Source organism: Anopheles maculipalpis, chromosome 3RL (genome assembly GCF_943734695.1).
Source record: "Anopheles maculipalpis chromosome 3RL, idAnoMacuDA_375_x, whole genome shotgun sequence".
NCBI classification, from domain to species: domain Eukaryota; kingdom Metazoa; phylum Arthropoda; class Insecta; order Diptera; family Culicidae; genus Anopheles; species Anopheles maculipalpis.
This window is the reverse complement of record NC_064872.1, coordinates 65,878,424-65,894,570: the sequence shown is the minus strand read 5'-3', so window position 1 is coordinate 65,894,570 and position 16,147 is coordinate 65,878,424. Positions and strand designations below refer to the sequence as shown.

The following is a 16,147-nucleotide window of genomic DNA, read 5'->3' as shown; positions in this document are numbered from 1 at the left end:
CGTGTGTTGACCAACAAAAAACTTTACAAGGCATATCCTACTTGAGCTCTGACTTTTACTCGATTAATTAAGTTTTGTTTTGCATAATTCATTTTAAAAAATAAATAAAAACAAAATTGCTTTTATGAAGAAGCACAAAACAAGATAGATGTTTCCGTTGAATTTAAAATGCTAACCTAACAACGTAATTTCCCCGTCGTAGTTGTGGTGGAAAATTCGAGCAGTTTCATTTTCTCCTTCAACGCTGCAAGATGTGTTCATTCCACTCATATTGAGTTTTGTGTGTGTGTGGGGAAAGCAGTGAATTTCCTTTCAATTTTGGAAAGGCTTGAGTTGTGTGTGTTATTTGATTGTTTACTTTTAAACAAAAATAACAATTGCTAATTTGTATTGCCTTTTATTTATCTTTTCATATCCCAATCTTGTCTATGATAAAAATTTAAATGAATATGATGATTGGAGCATTGTTTTGAATAATTTTGTTTAGAAGATTTTCTTGACGGTTGTTAAAGTCAAGGAGGAAGATAAATTTAACTTATACCGACCACATATTGGTAATTTATATTTATTTTTAATTTTTCAAAACTGGCAAATATCGAACAGATGTTTCAAACAAATGAGAGTCTTGAACGGGGTGAGCAGCGTGCAAAGTGAGCAGTGAGAAGCGCGTGAGTCGAATCCATTCACTGGAAGTGTTCACTTTCCGTTCGCTGCCCCCCATTCATCCGCCCGTTCATTTTCATTCATTCGTTGAGCCGACTCGACAGTGTACGGTTGTGTTTTACCCATACTCGGGTTTCGGGTCTACCGTTGTCGACGACGACGACGACAAACGTTTGGCGGATGTTTTCGTTTGCATTTGCCGAAGCGCGAGTGTGGTGTGTATTTTTCCTCGCCGTGCTGTTTCCGAAGATTTTCCACCGGGTGCAGTAGTTGTGGCCCAAAACCCCGGGGTAGGTTCTACGTTTCGTTGCGGACCGTGGGCCAGTGGTTTGCCGAAAACGCATCCCGGACGGACGGGTTTTTTTTCGCTGTCGCGCGGTGGCCGACCGGTTTTCCCAACGGTGTGTTGTTTGTGTGACGTGCGCAAGTGTATTTTTGCGTTTGCCACTCGTTCCGGCCGGGCGAAGGAAAATTGTGTATTATGTTTAAGAAAAAAAAGGTGAAAATTCGTGGCTAAAAAGATAGGCGAAGCTAAGAGATATGTTTGCAAAGCGAGCGTTCTGTTGTTATTATTGTGCTTCATTGATGTGCGCTTGTGTTGTGTATGTTTGTGTGTGTATATATCGAAAAAGAGCAATTCAAAGTGTACATGTATCTGTGTCTGGTTTGTAACAGCAGCAACAAAAAAAAAAAAAAAACCCAGACAAACCTTTCTAACAAAGATGCTGTTGTATCAAATCCATCGCCGTCAACTGCTTCATGCATCATCCCAGCAGAGAAAAGCATTCTTATTCCAGCAAAATCTAACCCAAAATCCATCGCTGTAAGCTGCATTGCTGCATTGCTCGGTTCGTTTGCAACGCTCACACCCGGTCAGTATCTCCTTCCCGTGCAGAGTACCCGTTCTTGGTGGGTGAGCTGGGGGTTGGTTTGAGTGTAAAAATCCGTACCTATTCCGCTGCAACTGACTTCTCACAATCTTATTGTTCTGCTGGCGTCCGGTGTAAACGGAACCCCCTGTGTATGTGTGTATGGGGGTAGGCTCCAGCCCATCTTCTTGTGTCACCACCCCTTCAGGCTCGCTCCAAACATCCGGAAGGGTAAATGGCCTTTTTCGTGGAACGAAACCAACCAGAGGCCTTTGCGGAAAAGCGTGATAAGGCACAACCCTCACACCCAGAATATGAGAGCGTTCCGTGTGTGTTTTTGCTGCAAGTGAAACAAAACGACGGGCGTTGCATTCGTTGATAAAAATGCATTTTTGGACAGTGCAGTGCGCTCCGAGATAAATGATGCTCTCTTCTTGGTGGAGTTTCTTCATTTCGTTTATGGAAACATTCAAAGACATACGTTTTTTTCTGTTTCTTTAGCGCATACATTTCGATGTGATCGCCCCGCAGTTAAGATCGCTGCCTCAAACTGAACTCGCGTTCAGCGCGCACACACGCACACATGCTAGTGGAAACAAATTTTAACGTGTACATGTGTATGCTCGAACTCCGCGTGAGATGTGGAAGAAAGATAAACAAAAACTAGTTTCCTCTGTAGCATAAACTGTGTTTTTTTTTTCCTCTTCTGCTTCTGTAGCATTAATGATGCTGGTTGTCTGGTGTGAGCTGGCTGCTGTGCGAGCGAGACAGCAAACCCGGCAATTTGCGCTCGTGTGCGTTGGGTTTGGCAGGGCTATTGGTAGCGGAACCAATATTGAGGGAAGTGGGTTTTAATGGTCGTTTTTCTTTTTAATTTTAATAAGCTCTGAGTATGGAACTTTGTGCATAAAATGTGCATCAATTTTTGGATTTTTTTTGTATGTCAGAAGGTTCAGTTTATTATTTTACGACAATTCATGTCGGAGCGTGGTACCGTACAGCCCCCTGTATGTTTATACTTCCCTCTCGTTTGTGCTGTGTACAGCAAAGGTGAAAACCACACAGGCGGTTAGACTGGTGTGCGTGCACGTGCTGCATGTGTGTAGAAAGAATTAATGAATGCACCTTACGCACACACATGCATGCGGTTGAGGGGTGGTGAATCAGAAGGGAGTTATTTCTCGCACTCACACACACACAGGCATGTCTTCAGTCTTCGCGTAGGCAAGGGTTTATGTTGAGGTTTGGTTGAGGGTTTGTTTTACGAACGTTTGCCTTCCATTTGATGATCGATAGAAACATTTTCTATTCATGTTACCAACATTTTTTTTTAGATCTGCAAAGTTTCTATGTTTCTTATAAAAAAAGCATTTGCGCTTTGAATTACAGCGAAAGATAAACTAAAAACTCATAAAGTCATAAAGGAACCAAAAAAATGGCATTTAAAGAAAAGTCATTACTTCATCAGTATCCAAAAATAAACCCTGAATAACATATTTCATCTCATTTGAAGTGTTTGACGCCGAAAACACCACCAAGCGCCATTTTATGGTCCTATGGTGTGTTTCACAGATGGTTAATTTTTGGTTGTATCGATCGTCTCTTCATCTCTTCACTGCAGAGAATCTTGGACTGTGAATGTTGCTAACAGAGAAACAATGCTCTAGAGCGGAAGTTTTTGTTTTTGGTAGAGTGGGAAAACTTGTCTGAATATTCCTCCATACACTCGGCGGCGATGGGATGTTAGAGTGTTGGTCGTTAGTGACTCAACCGAGCACATCCACATTTGGCCACGTGGAAAGAGCGGGACAATAACCTTTTTTCAAGCCTTTTTTTTTTGTACATAGTTTTTGGTCGAAAGTTATCCGCAATACTGCGCTTGAAGATACATTTGTAAAGCCAAAATTCGGCTGTTAAAACATCCCCAACGGCGAAAAAATTTTGCTCTTTGCAAATTGTATTTTTGAAAGTAAGAATTTCGATCAGACTCGCTCGCGTGAAGTAAACTGATCGCGCAAAGATCGCGGGAAGCCATCGCATCTTTTCGAACTCACTCGAAAAAAAAAGGCAACCTCTGAACCGGTTTCTTCCTTTCTGTGTGGGGTGGATGCTTGTTGGAAGGGAAACAGTGTATAAAACAAAAGAGAACGCGACCGTGTGTCCGTGTTCTGCGGTGGTGGCTGGCCGCTGCATGATTAAGATGCGAACACGGGAACCACGGGACCAAACGAGAAATAACTTAATTCCCTCCGCCGGTGAACCAGAGCTCTGTAGGTGTCTTCGGTCCGGTCAAGGAAACTGTTGGCAATGGCAACCAAGCGAACCAGGCGGTATGAAAAAGACCCGAAAACGGTTGGTGCATGCTGTGGAAAGGTGTCGAATTTTGTGGGGTTCATCAGGGAGAAGGCCCGTCCAGGTAGACTTTGGAATTGGATGATGATGTGTCGTTAATGTAGCAGATAACAAGGACATCTGGACGGATTTTTGGTCGTAAAGAAAAAGTGGCCGATTAGATAGGCGGAGATTTTAAGGTCTCCGTTGGCAAAGACTAAAGCTGATGCACACATGTTGTTTTGTGGCGTGTGCGAGAAACTTTTGGACAGGTTTATTAGGGTCGTTTTGTGGAATGACTTAATTTAGGCGGCTGGAACATTTGCCAATTCTAGTGGCGTGAGACAAAGAATTGAGAAAAGAAAGAGTTTTTTTGTGTATGTCGTCATATTTTGTTAATTAGAAGCTTAGCATATGGTTGGCTAGAACTTCATGAACCAGCGTAGGAAATGTCATCAAGAATTGACTTATGGTCTGGTCGCGCAAAGCAAACGATAACCACGACAAGATGATAAACTGGGTTGTCTGGTGTTATTCTCTCGACGGTCTGCAATGCAGCTGTTTGAGCGTATTCATGTTGTTAAAGCTATTAGCCTCGAAAATTATCATGAAGTATCAGTAAATCATTTATGTCTTAATAAGGAACTTAAACTCCAATTCGAATGAGTCTAACGTTTAACCATTTTGTATATACATATTCGTCGACGTTTCCTGCTGCTGTCTTGTCATCTTTAGCGACAAAGCGATACCGCCAAAAGACTTCTGATGCTTAACTCACAGCGCGGAACTGAACCGGCCTTTCAAAGACAACAAATGCAAACGGTCAGGCGCAATAAATCTTAATTATGTTTGTGGTGTGCCTTTAACCTTCGTCGCAAACTGCTCCATGCACGTTCCGATTCCTTGTCCGCTGCAAATGGTTCGTTTTTTCTTCACATGAAGGAAAGAATTTCCCTGGACAATCGATGCCTCTTAGCTCGTCTCAGCCCAAGCGCTGGTGATCCATTTCATGTGCGGCCGCTCACTTTAATCCGTGTACCGTGTTTTGTCGCCTTTGTAAGAATCTGCCGTCCAGATCACCGGCTCGAGATAATACGTTGGCCGAAGCACATTATCCTTTACAAATGGAATAAGCATTTACCGCCAAAGAAGATTAAGGTCCTGGAATTTCAACTCCAGAAGCTAGAAGAAGGACTCCGTGCTGCTGATGGTGTAGCCGGGAGGGTGTGGCGTGTAATGTTTATTCATTAAAACTCTTTTTCGCATCTTGCCCAGCGGTTTGTCATATTTGGGATCGATTCCACGGCTCTGGCAGATGGTGAATCAGAACGGAATGCGCACTAGTGAAGTGAGTGAGCGAAAAATAAAAAACGACGATAAAACCAGGACAGAGTAACAAACGAGCGATAATTAAAGAACACACACACACCCACAAACCGGCACAAGGACACAGGACGACAAAAAATGCAAGAAGATAGAATAAAGAGAAATGTCCTTTGGCCATCATCTTCGTGTACGCTAAGGGAGATCCACTTTTTGCCTTCCGCCGTCGATAGGTTGCCGTATCCCGGTGATTCGCAGAACTCTTCAAGCTCTCTGGACATCGGTGAGGACATTGCCTGTGCGAAGGGACTGAGAACAGGGTCGTTGTTAGGCGATTTTTTTTTTGTTGCGTTGTTGCGTTGTTTGTTGTTTCCTGTGGTCCGAGTCCTGTTTTCTGTTCTTCATTTGAACGATCGTCGGAGAAGGCGACGGCGGTTCGCGCTTGTGTTGTCGAAGGTTCGAAATAAATGAACCGACCGGGGTAGTGGGATGTGTTTGGCCGTTTTCAACCGTACCGACATCATCCCTTTCCTTCCGCAGCGTGTATCAATGGCAGCAGCAGTATCAGCAGCTTGTCTAGGACTGTTTTACCGGAAGGTTTTTCGATGAAATTTTCTCTCCGTGAAGCTGAGCTGATGAGGACCGTTTTTCGCCAGTGTAGAAGCGAAACTAACAGGGATGCGGACAAATGCGCGGGGAGTTGGACAAACTGAGTGCTAATTGAGTCCTTTTGAGGTACTTTTTGCTCCGTTTCATCGCTTCACTTACCCGTGGCCTCGTGTGTTTCAGGCTTCTTGCTAGTGTACTCCTCTGTACGGCAACTGTGCGTGGTAGAGCATTTTGAATGGTTTGTTTGAATAGAATCCACGGTATCTTTTCGGTGGCTATTTAGAGGGAAGGAGGGTAGTATTTACAAGGGTAGAAAGATTAAAATAAGGACAAAAAACGGAACCTCAGGAAAACATGTTGAGTTGGAGCCTTGGCTGGTTGATAAATCGGATGGCTCCAGCGGGCCTTAAATTGGTATCCTTTTTCGTTCCCTTTAAGGTGGAGTTGAGCGAAAATTTCTAGCATTATAAATAGAAGAATTTCAACTGGTTCCCGTAGAGCAAGGACATGCTTACTGGCGGTAGCATAAACCTCTTTTATACAGGATTTTTTTTTTTGGGGGGTTAATTTGAAGGACACAACAACAGTGGTGGCACTCAATGCCAGTGAAGACCCTCGAATATCTTGGCAAAGGATGGGTCCTCCTTGACGACTTGACAAAGATGACGATTATGGAACCCTGTCTTCGAGCTCGTTTTCTGCGCCACTAGGCACGGGGAGGGGAGACGACGTTGTACACTTTCCAGATGGTGCAGTGCTACTGTTCTAAGAACCCAGTGGCAGCTGGAGAAGAAATATGAACGTCGACCAAGCCGTGGAAAACAAAGCCGTGGTTGGGCTGCTGTGTGCGTTGACATCAAAGTTTTTCGCCTGGTGATTGTTTTTTGGGGCAAAACTTTAATTAAAACTCCAACGTTGAAGTTGTTGATTTAAAGTGGGATCCCTGGGTGCGTTGGTTCACTCGAGTCGTCGCAAAAAAAAAAAAAAAAAAAAAAAACTGTCGGAAAGGAATTATTGCTGTGTCCCGGTACTCTCATCTCACACTGCTTGCTCCAAATGTTTTTCGGGGACCGTTTAGGAAGACTTGTTGACAATAGAGCGATCTGTTTGGCACATCATTTAAGAGCAGATGTTTTTGTTTGGATTTTTTAGCCAAACAGTTTTTATGTTTGGGCATCGTTTAGAGTAAGTGATGAGATGTTTTATTATGAATGTAATACTCTGCTTCGAAGCTTATGTATCTAACCTCGAAGGTTAAATACCAGTGAAAATAATTGTGGATGTTAATTATAAAACATTTATCTTGCGAAATAGACTTCAAGCGTGTCCTAACATCACTCCAATTAATCTGATTGGCTGAGTATGTAAGCGGATCGTTTTAAATCCACTCAGCAACATCGCTTACATGTATACAATTGTTCAACCACCTTAACCACGCATGTAACAATGGTGCAACACGCCGTGCTCTTCTAGCGTTTAATGTTTCAGTTCTTCGAATTTTGCATTACACCCTGCTTCCCACCGTGAGGCAATCAGGCAAAAGTTCGACGGCCAAAACCGCACAACGAATGCCGTGGTACCACCGCAAACCTCACGGACGAAGGTGATGCTTGTTGCGGTAGACATTCCTTTCCAGTCTACCAATTTGGAGCACTAAGACAGCGTAGTTTGAACTTTTGCTGCCGTTCAGCTTCGATCGATATTTGGTTGTAAATTCTCTTTCGCATACCGCGAACCAAGCTTTTAGAAGAACTTGTGCGTTGAGTTTTGAATTTCGTCTTTGCTTTGGAACAAGAACATACGCTCTTTTTTCTGTTTCTGAATCGTTGATCTAACGACCTCCATTTGGTAAGTGTGCACGGGTCGGTCGATACTGCTGAGCTGTGGAAAAACTCGTTTTCCTCCGGTATGGGGAGATACTTGAACTTTTTTTGCGTTTGAAACAATGCTTTCTCGAAGCTCTCGATTTGCGAATGTATCTCAGAAAAGAAGTAGAAGCAAACACCAAAAGAAGCACAAACTGTAAGAAAGTTTAAGTTCCAATGCAAAGGACCTAGCGATGTGTTCCTCTTCGCAAAGGTACAACTATCAGTCCCAATTTGGTAGACCGAATTGCTCTTGGAGCACACAAACACACGCTGGTTTGGAGCGGCCATCAATTCCCCGGGGAGTCTGCTACAGGAACAGGCCACAACATTGTAGCAAGCGACGAAGGACGCCTCCAAGTTTCCAGGTTGACTATTTCGTAATTAAATCGATACAAAGTCTTCCCGTGTTAGCTTCACGGGGTCCGGTCAGCCAGGCTTACAGCGTACCTTCAAAGCACTCGACCTCGCTACGGCGCTGGATGGTGAAACTGCTCTCTTAGCCGTCCAGCTCACAGCTTGTGTCACATTCGGTTTGGTACGGGATACTTCGCTTCGTTATGCCTTTCTCGATTTCATTTCCATGGCGGGAACCGGTTTCTTGGCTTCCTTGGCTGTCTTGGCCGTTTGCAAGTCGCGCGCGACTTGTGCATATAGCCGTCGTCTAGTGGGTTGTGTGTAGCAGCAGACTTTTTGAACTCAAACACCCCCGGAGATGGGTTTGAATCAGTATCGATTCAGCATGAGTTGACTCGCTTGTTTCTTCGTGCCGTGCGGGGAACGAACTTCATGGTAGTGATTGTTGAAGTTACGCGCTACACCGATCCCCACGGACTGCTGGAATGCACAGCCGATGTGAAAGAGATGCTTTGGTGCTGTGGATTTCAGCATCCGCAAGAGTTCAGACCAATAGACGAATGTAAAAGTGACATACCCTGTATCGGTCTGTGACTGTAGGCAAAAATACAATCGATGTGTGAGTATTGCCACGGCACAACAGCTTGTCTCTGAAAGCTGCTCCGTACAGTTGCAACCGATTTGACTTTAATTTGATCTTTTCTAAACATGCCCATGGTGTACATGTTGGAGTTGACTTGTGTTGGGACAACTCGATTTAAAGCAAGACGTGTTACAAAATTGCCAACCTCGTAGCAAACGACACGTAATGTCCTCTAACGAAGGTTTGGTTCTATGGTTATTACCGTCAATTTAATGTGGAGAGTAGCTGGCGTAGGCAAACCTGAACAAAATGAAGCAATCGACCAATGTCGTTTAGGTATCAATTTGATAGTGAAAATTTTATTTTTAAAAGTAAAGTTTTACCGTTTTATCTATATGCTTTACCCACAAGCGTTTTGCATCCGCACATTAAGTAAAGTTTAATTAAAATAAGATCAAAAAGGGTAACTTTACTTACTTACTGGTAATCAAAATGCAAACCGCAAAGAAAGAAATTTAATTTAATTCAAAATTACTTTTTGCACTCATCGCGGGGATGCGATTTGCGAAGTGACGGCGAGCGGTAGAATTTGTGTCTATCTTAATTAAACTCGCCACTCAAGTTGAACTCCTCATCATCATCCGTTGGTTTTGTTGCGATCCCAGACGCTTGATTAATTATCGTGATAATAAGCAGGAAGCGAATTGGTTTGCAGTGTAGAAATGAAATACTACTTTAGATTCACTTAAAAAATTGTTAGGATTTTATTTATTTATTCTGAGTTACAGACGTGCTGCAACATGATATGGGGAAATTTAAACCAAAAATTTAATTTAATCATGCTTGCGTTTGCGAACCAAACTTCATATTGTGTGCATCGCAACACATTTCCGCTTGTTTTGGTATGCCTGATAGATATAGAGTTTACCGAACGAGAATAAATAAAATCGTAATATTTATTTATTAGCATTCGTTCAACGAGATGAATACCTTTCCACCCTGGTGTTAGGTAAATTTTATTGAAACGCATTCAAAGGTATTATTGCATCCCAGCCAATGCAAATACGGTTCCTTTTAATTTGCTTTCGAATACCGTTGGATGCATCACGCTGCCGTAACGATACGAACTCTGATGAAAGATATCGGTTCGTGCAGCTCACTGAAGGGGCGGTATCGATCGCCTTTGCCCAGAATTCACTCTCTGGAAGTTAAGAAGCTGGAACATTTCATTAGTATCAAGGCGGAAGGCAAAAGGTGACACAGTACAAGTAAAATTCTAATAAGCATCTGCCGCTTTGCGTGTACATTTGATATGAAAATTCTGCGAAGCTGTCAAACCACTGTCTGGGTAGTATTTTCCAGCGAGATGCAGCTGGGGCTGGTGATGAAAATGATGATTTTCCTCAGCACATTACTGCTGCTGCTGCAAAAAAAAAAACGCGTGTTCGTTTCGAATGAAATGAAAGCTCTCCTGACAGCGTAGTGCCGTTTTCCTTCGTATCAATCGAAGTTGGAAAATGGTGGGGCTGGTAAATAATAGCTGCTGCAGTGCCAATCCGGTTTGAGCTTTTTTTTTTTAAAGAAACGAAGGGGTGGAATATTTTATGAAATGATTGCATTTGATTGCACCTGGAAAATTGAGGAAAAGGTAAAGCGCACCCACCCCCGAGAGAAAGCATCGAGAACTGGATGGCAAACAAAAACATCGACCAAGAATGAAATAATTCAGCTCGGAGGGTGTAGAAGGATGTGCCATTGCTCTCTCGGTGCAACGATACGGCACCGATCGATCGACTTTTGCTGCGAAGTCGATTGTTTGGGCTCTCGGTGTGCAATAAATCTCTCATCACCTGTCATATGCTCGTTATCATCATCGATCCCGCTGCTCCCGTCAGTAGTGTCAGTAGATCGACGTCGATTTGGTGTGGCCTGGAAAAAAAATAGGATGAAACGATAATAGTTGGATGCGGTGGAAAAAATGAGCTTTCCGTGTCAGTTGTGGAGGAAGTGTACGGATTTTCAAAACACTCTTGGGAGGTTATTTTAGAACCCGTTTTTTAACACTCAACAATAACGAATGGTTTTTCCTTCTTTCCCTACAGGATTCTTGCCAATTCTAATGTCTGAGTTTGAGTTGATGATGATGAACGTATGATGAGTGTGAGCAGTTGATTGTATTTTGAATTGCTTAGAAATTAAAGATAATAATAATTTAATTTTGTAACACACCAATTATTTTGATTTTTTTCTACTAACTTACCGCAAAGCAAATAAGACGTCGTTGTACATCACTCAGAGCAATCAGCAAAGCAAAATTATAGCTGGTGGAATAAACAATTTATGTATCAAATTATTGTGCTGGGTGTGTGCTGTATGGACAATGGGAACACACACACATGTCTGATTTCTCATCCCGAAGGATTATTTTCTTTAAACCAATTTTCTTCCATTTAATTCTAGTTACCTTTTGTATGTGATGCTAGTGTGAGTGTGCATTTGCCTTAGCACTTCTAAGGCCGTGTAGGGGTTTTCCGGTGGTTCGATCGGCGCATAAGTAAATGAAAATATAATAATAATCACTTCTTTGATTGCCACGACGATCATTTATTTAGCTTGTGTGTTAAAGTGTGTGCTCGTTCGCCCGTTTTGTTTGCCCGCTTGGTTTAGTGATCCTTGTTGCGTATGTGAGTGTTTGTGTGTATCTACCAGAAGCAATATTGGCAGGAGTCGTTCTGTCACAAGTAATGATCATCATTTGTGCGATGGCCGTATGCTGTCGGTGATGTTGATTGGTGCCGGTTGTGCAAATGAGCGATAATAAATTGAAAAGGCAAAAAAGAGTCAAGTAGAAAGAGTGCCAAAGTTGTGTTGTTTTGGTTTTTGGGAATATCCTGACGAGTGTCAATACTGTATTAGGTGGTGGCCGTGCAGCGCAGCCGTAAGTGGGAAAATTTGTTGTAGATTCTTTCCAAAAAGAAGATGGCTCGGCCGACTAGCAGCAGAACTAGCTGGAATGCGTGGCGGTGTACGGCTCTGGCCGTAACGTTCGTTCTGCTGCAGCTGCTCCGACCCGCTGCAGGTGATTACGAAAATACGTGGAATTTCTACTACGAGCAACCGTGCTGTGGCAGCGGACAGTCGAACGTTGGCGGAGTCGGATTTAATGGACAGCATCATCTTCGACATCACAGAGGTAAGCATCTCAAGGAAGGGTTCTCTTTAACCGATAAAAACATTCGCGGTTGGGACGATAATCAATGTTCTGGAGCGATTGTTAAGCTCCATTGTGCAACGGAATATTAATGCACATACCAGTGAAGTAATTTTAATTGATGGATTTGTAATGAGCACTAGAAACTTCAAAATGCTTGGTCGGATCATAAAATTTGCACAGGAATGTCCTACCAAAATACTGCTCCAAATCGAATTTATGGTCGTTTCATCTGCATCACGCACGTAAAGAAGATCGTTAAAATATGCTTTCTGTTCGTTTGGGAAGATTGAAACCGAAATAAAACCAAAAAAGCAATCTTGATCAAAATCATTGCTCATCAACAGTGCGGTCTAGAGCCTTTTTTACAGGTTTGTTTGCCTTTTTGCGGATGGCGAATGATATTTAATGTTCGAAGCGATTTTATAACTAACGATCGTTGGATGATGAGAAGTGATTTTATTGCCTGGGGTTTTTTTGTTTTCTACAAATCAACTCTGTGTGGCTGTGTTTATTCGCTTCGCATCAACCAAACAGTAATGATAAATCTTCCCCCAATGACGATCGGCAATGGCTACGCTCGTCTACGTGGTGTGTAGGATGCTAATGATTTTTTCTTCACGATTTTGCTTTTTTAATTGGCCTCGGCCAGCCAGCGTGTGGTTTTTTTTTGCCCCCTAGAGGGGGGTACCGATGTTGGGCCGTAAAATGAAACCCACTCGCATCACGAATTGGTGTTGGCCGTAAAAGCTTGAGGCGCTTTGCGGGAACTGTTGGTGGGAGCGTTTTATTTTGGATGTTGAAACGTGCAGTGTGGATTTGATTTTTGATGTAGTGGCGTTTGCCGGGAAAAGAATTCTTTAACTGCGAGAGAATTGAACAAAATCTGGAGAAAAAAATCTTAAGAATATAACAAAAATTACAAAAAAATAAAAACATAAATTTAATGATTGGTGCCATGACTAGGATACAGCACTTCGTATTTCTTATGTGCAATAAGAAATAATATGCAAACTTTTGTAGTTTCTTAATTCATTTTAAACTTTAAATTATAAAAAATAAGATATAAAACTGTGCTTGACTTAAACTGTGTTTCTGGTCGTGTTTGAGCCCTCGTATCCAACCTTTAGCGTTCTACTAAAACCAAAGACCACATGTTCACCGAACGGTCCATTTACTCCTGCGAGCTTTCGGGCAACACTTTTGGGCTCTTCGATAGCTGAGTGATATCATAAATCGACCAAAACGTTCGTACCCTCAAAAACCAAACCATCCAGCTTGGTGCTTGTTGCGCTTTTCCACCCCCAGGCACATGTACACGCCCTCTAAGTCCTGCGCCTTGTTGGGCGGTTGTTGTTGCGAACAAAATTGGAAACAGTCATGCAGAGTATATAGGATGCGAGCCCGTACTCTGCTCCAACACACGCTATATCCGTAAGGCGGTTTTTTTGTGTGTGTGGCAAACGTAACTTTTTTAGATTGGTTGTAAAATTAAAATTTACAACCGATCGTAAAACAAGCTGTATACTAGTGCTGTGTGCATGGGGAACCTTTTCACTGTTGTATGAGGTTCGCTCGCATATTATCAACCCTGAAGCAAAGCTCGATAGCTCGGATAGCGTTATTGTGCTGGTGAGTTTGAGCTTTTTGCTTTTTTGAGGATATATACCGGATCGATCGGGAAGATAATCGTCGCGTTTTTGTGGGAATTATGAAGTATATAAATAATTCATCATGAAGCCCGACGCGTATGCAACTGCTCCTCTTTCTAAAAGCTTTATATTCCTGATGAAGCAGGAAACAAAAGAATACAGGGACATATTTTAGGAGAGGTCTTATGATGATTTTTTGGACTTGTGAAGTTTCTAATAAACGTAAGAGCTAAAGCTGTGTACGTCAACCAATTTATCGTCATAAAATAGGGAATGCAAAAAAACCCTGTCTAGATAGGGTGGGCGTGCAATAGCTTCCGTTGATCAATAAGTGATGAGTAAATTGCATACTCTATACCCCTAGAGCGAGAATGATCATTTCTATGTGTGTGTGTGAGGGTTGATCTCACTAGCTTAACGACCAAATCATATCTCCCGGATGATGTGTAGCAGCATTCAGCAGCAAGTGCTAGTCGAAACATTATGTTGCGGTTGAAATACGTTAGTGTGTGTATGTGTGTGTGTATTTTTACTCGCAAGAGAGCAAGTGTGTGGATTTTATGACAACGCCAGCAAAAGCTTTTCTGTCGATGGTTGCAAATTTGTCGCGTTGGTTGTGTTTTTTATTCCTAGCGTAGTATAAATTCCCAATTGCTGGTAGAGGGTGTGATTCGGATGGGGAAAAGTGTATCAAATTTCAATTTAGAATCGATTTCTGGCGTCTGAACCATGAACCAGTAGTAAAAGGGCGCTGTATTTCAGCCGCAACGAGTATCGAAGTGGTTTTGAAGCTTTGCAAACGAATTTTTGAAGGATTTATTTCTTTAAATAATTCCATCTGTTACTGATTCAACTGTGTGTGTGCGTAACGGCTGATTTTCTGTACTGTCAGGGGAAAACGTTGCAGCATTGTAATAAGCCGCTGCGCTAGTAAACTTATGCTGTAGAAAAAAAAAAGACCTATTAGGTCACGATGGCTATCGAATGGCTAACCAGTCTTATTGAAACCACGTATTTGGATAGTTGAGGTGGCCCGGTGGTGTAGGCGTCAGCGGCGCCGGTCTTCAAACGGCAGGACCGAGTTTCAAATCCCATCCGGGATATCTCACCCCTTACTGAGGACTGACTATCCAACTAAGTGGTATCGTCAATTTTATTAAGCCATTCGATGCCCATCGTGAATTAAGAAGTCGTTAAGAATTGATTTGGATTTGGCAGAAGATTTTGGATAGTCAAATCCTTACAGTCAGGTATAAACTCCATTTAAAAAAAGCGATATTCCTTGTTGACTATTTATTCTAATCTGATAGAAACATATGGTTGTATGAAGATTAATAGAGAAAGTCCCTTCATCTGGTCCTGTTACAATAAACAATCAAAGGAGAGAAAAATATTGTCACATCTTTCTGCACTGGTACCTTTCCCTTCTACTTCCCAGTTCGTCCTATCCGACCGGTAATCAGTTTGCTAGCAGAAGGAGCGTAAAAAATCGATTCGCTTCGACCTTCGACACCACTGCTCGGTGCGCTCGATTCCCCACAACCTTAAGCAACACATAATTGTTTGTCTGGGTAGAATGTGTGCCGCATTCGATTAGTCCTCAGGACAGGCAAAGACAAGCACAAAGCAACACGCACGGCCTGGTATATTTGCTCTGGACGGTTGGTCCCTTTGGGCAAACAAAGGAAAGCCCCGATAAACGGGTGTACAAAAAGAAAAGCAAACCAATCGGGTTGGATTCGAACGAGGCCTTGACATCATGTTAAGGATTAGCAATATTGCTTTAGATTTCGACAGCTTCTAGCGAGAACTATCTGGGACGGGAGAACGTTTGGTTATGGTTTAATGGTGATAATTTTCTAGGAAGCGTCCTGCAGAAAGCAAAAAAAAAAACTTCGCCTTTCCTTATTTTCGAATCCATGCATTCCCTCGGCGATCGTAAAATTCTGTCATTAGAACTTTATTTTTCCTCCTGCGCCTACAGCGGTGCACCTTGCACACGCTGGGAATGGGCAAAAGTTTATTTGACAAAAATTATTTCCCTTCTGAGATAGGGACAACAGGATATTAGGGCGGGCTGTCGCCATCGTCGTTTTTCGGCTGTATGCAATAAACTTGCAGTGTGTCCCTCTTTGGGTGAGCGTGAGTCTCTTTGTATGCGGCACGTTTCTAACGCCTGGTCCTGTTCGCCTAAGGACACGTGTCGTAGAAATGTATTGGATTGGTAGTTTACGGCTGTTGGGAAGTAGTTCGAACATGCTGTTGCTGGTGGCTGCTCTGATGCATGTTCCTGTTGCACAGAATTCGATAAGCATTGTTTCCCACACTTTTTATAACTTTCATTTTCGATTGCAATTCTATTGAATAGTCACGTTTTTTTTTTGGGACATTTAATTTAGGAGATGGATAGAGAAGTAAGTCTCAGGCACAATCAACGACTTTCACAGTGCAGGACACCCATATTCCTTCTTTTGGTGTCTCCCATTTTTGTTTGTGCAAAGGCGCGCGACTGTAAGCTGTGATTGTGATAATGAAGTTGTACCAGGCTTAGCACGACTTAATGTCGGACTAGCGCGCTCGGGACATCGCCCAAAACACACACACATTCCCTATCGTTTCGAGGCGTTCTTTTTGCACCCTGTGCGGACACAAAAAAAAGAAAATCACCAAACGATGGGCGGAGG

General features: G+C 42.6%; 1 protein-coding gene across 2 annotated transcripts in view; it reads left to right on the top strand.

The window, feature by feature from the left end:
* LOC126561735 (semaphorin-2A-like) overlaps window positions 1–16,147 on the top strand; it is a 624,320-nt gene that overhangs the window by 380,589 nt on the left and 227,584 nt on the right. Inside the window, exon 2 of one of the 2 annotated variants that reach the window (XM_050218043.1) lies at window positions 11,597–11,793. The exons of the other annotated variant lie outside the window; for it this stretch is intronic. The gene's annotated coding sequence lies outside the window, so the exon portion shown is untranslated. The remainder of the gene's footprint in view (window positions 1–11,596; window positions 11,794–16,147) is intronic. 2 annotated transcript variants of the gene reach the window in all.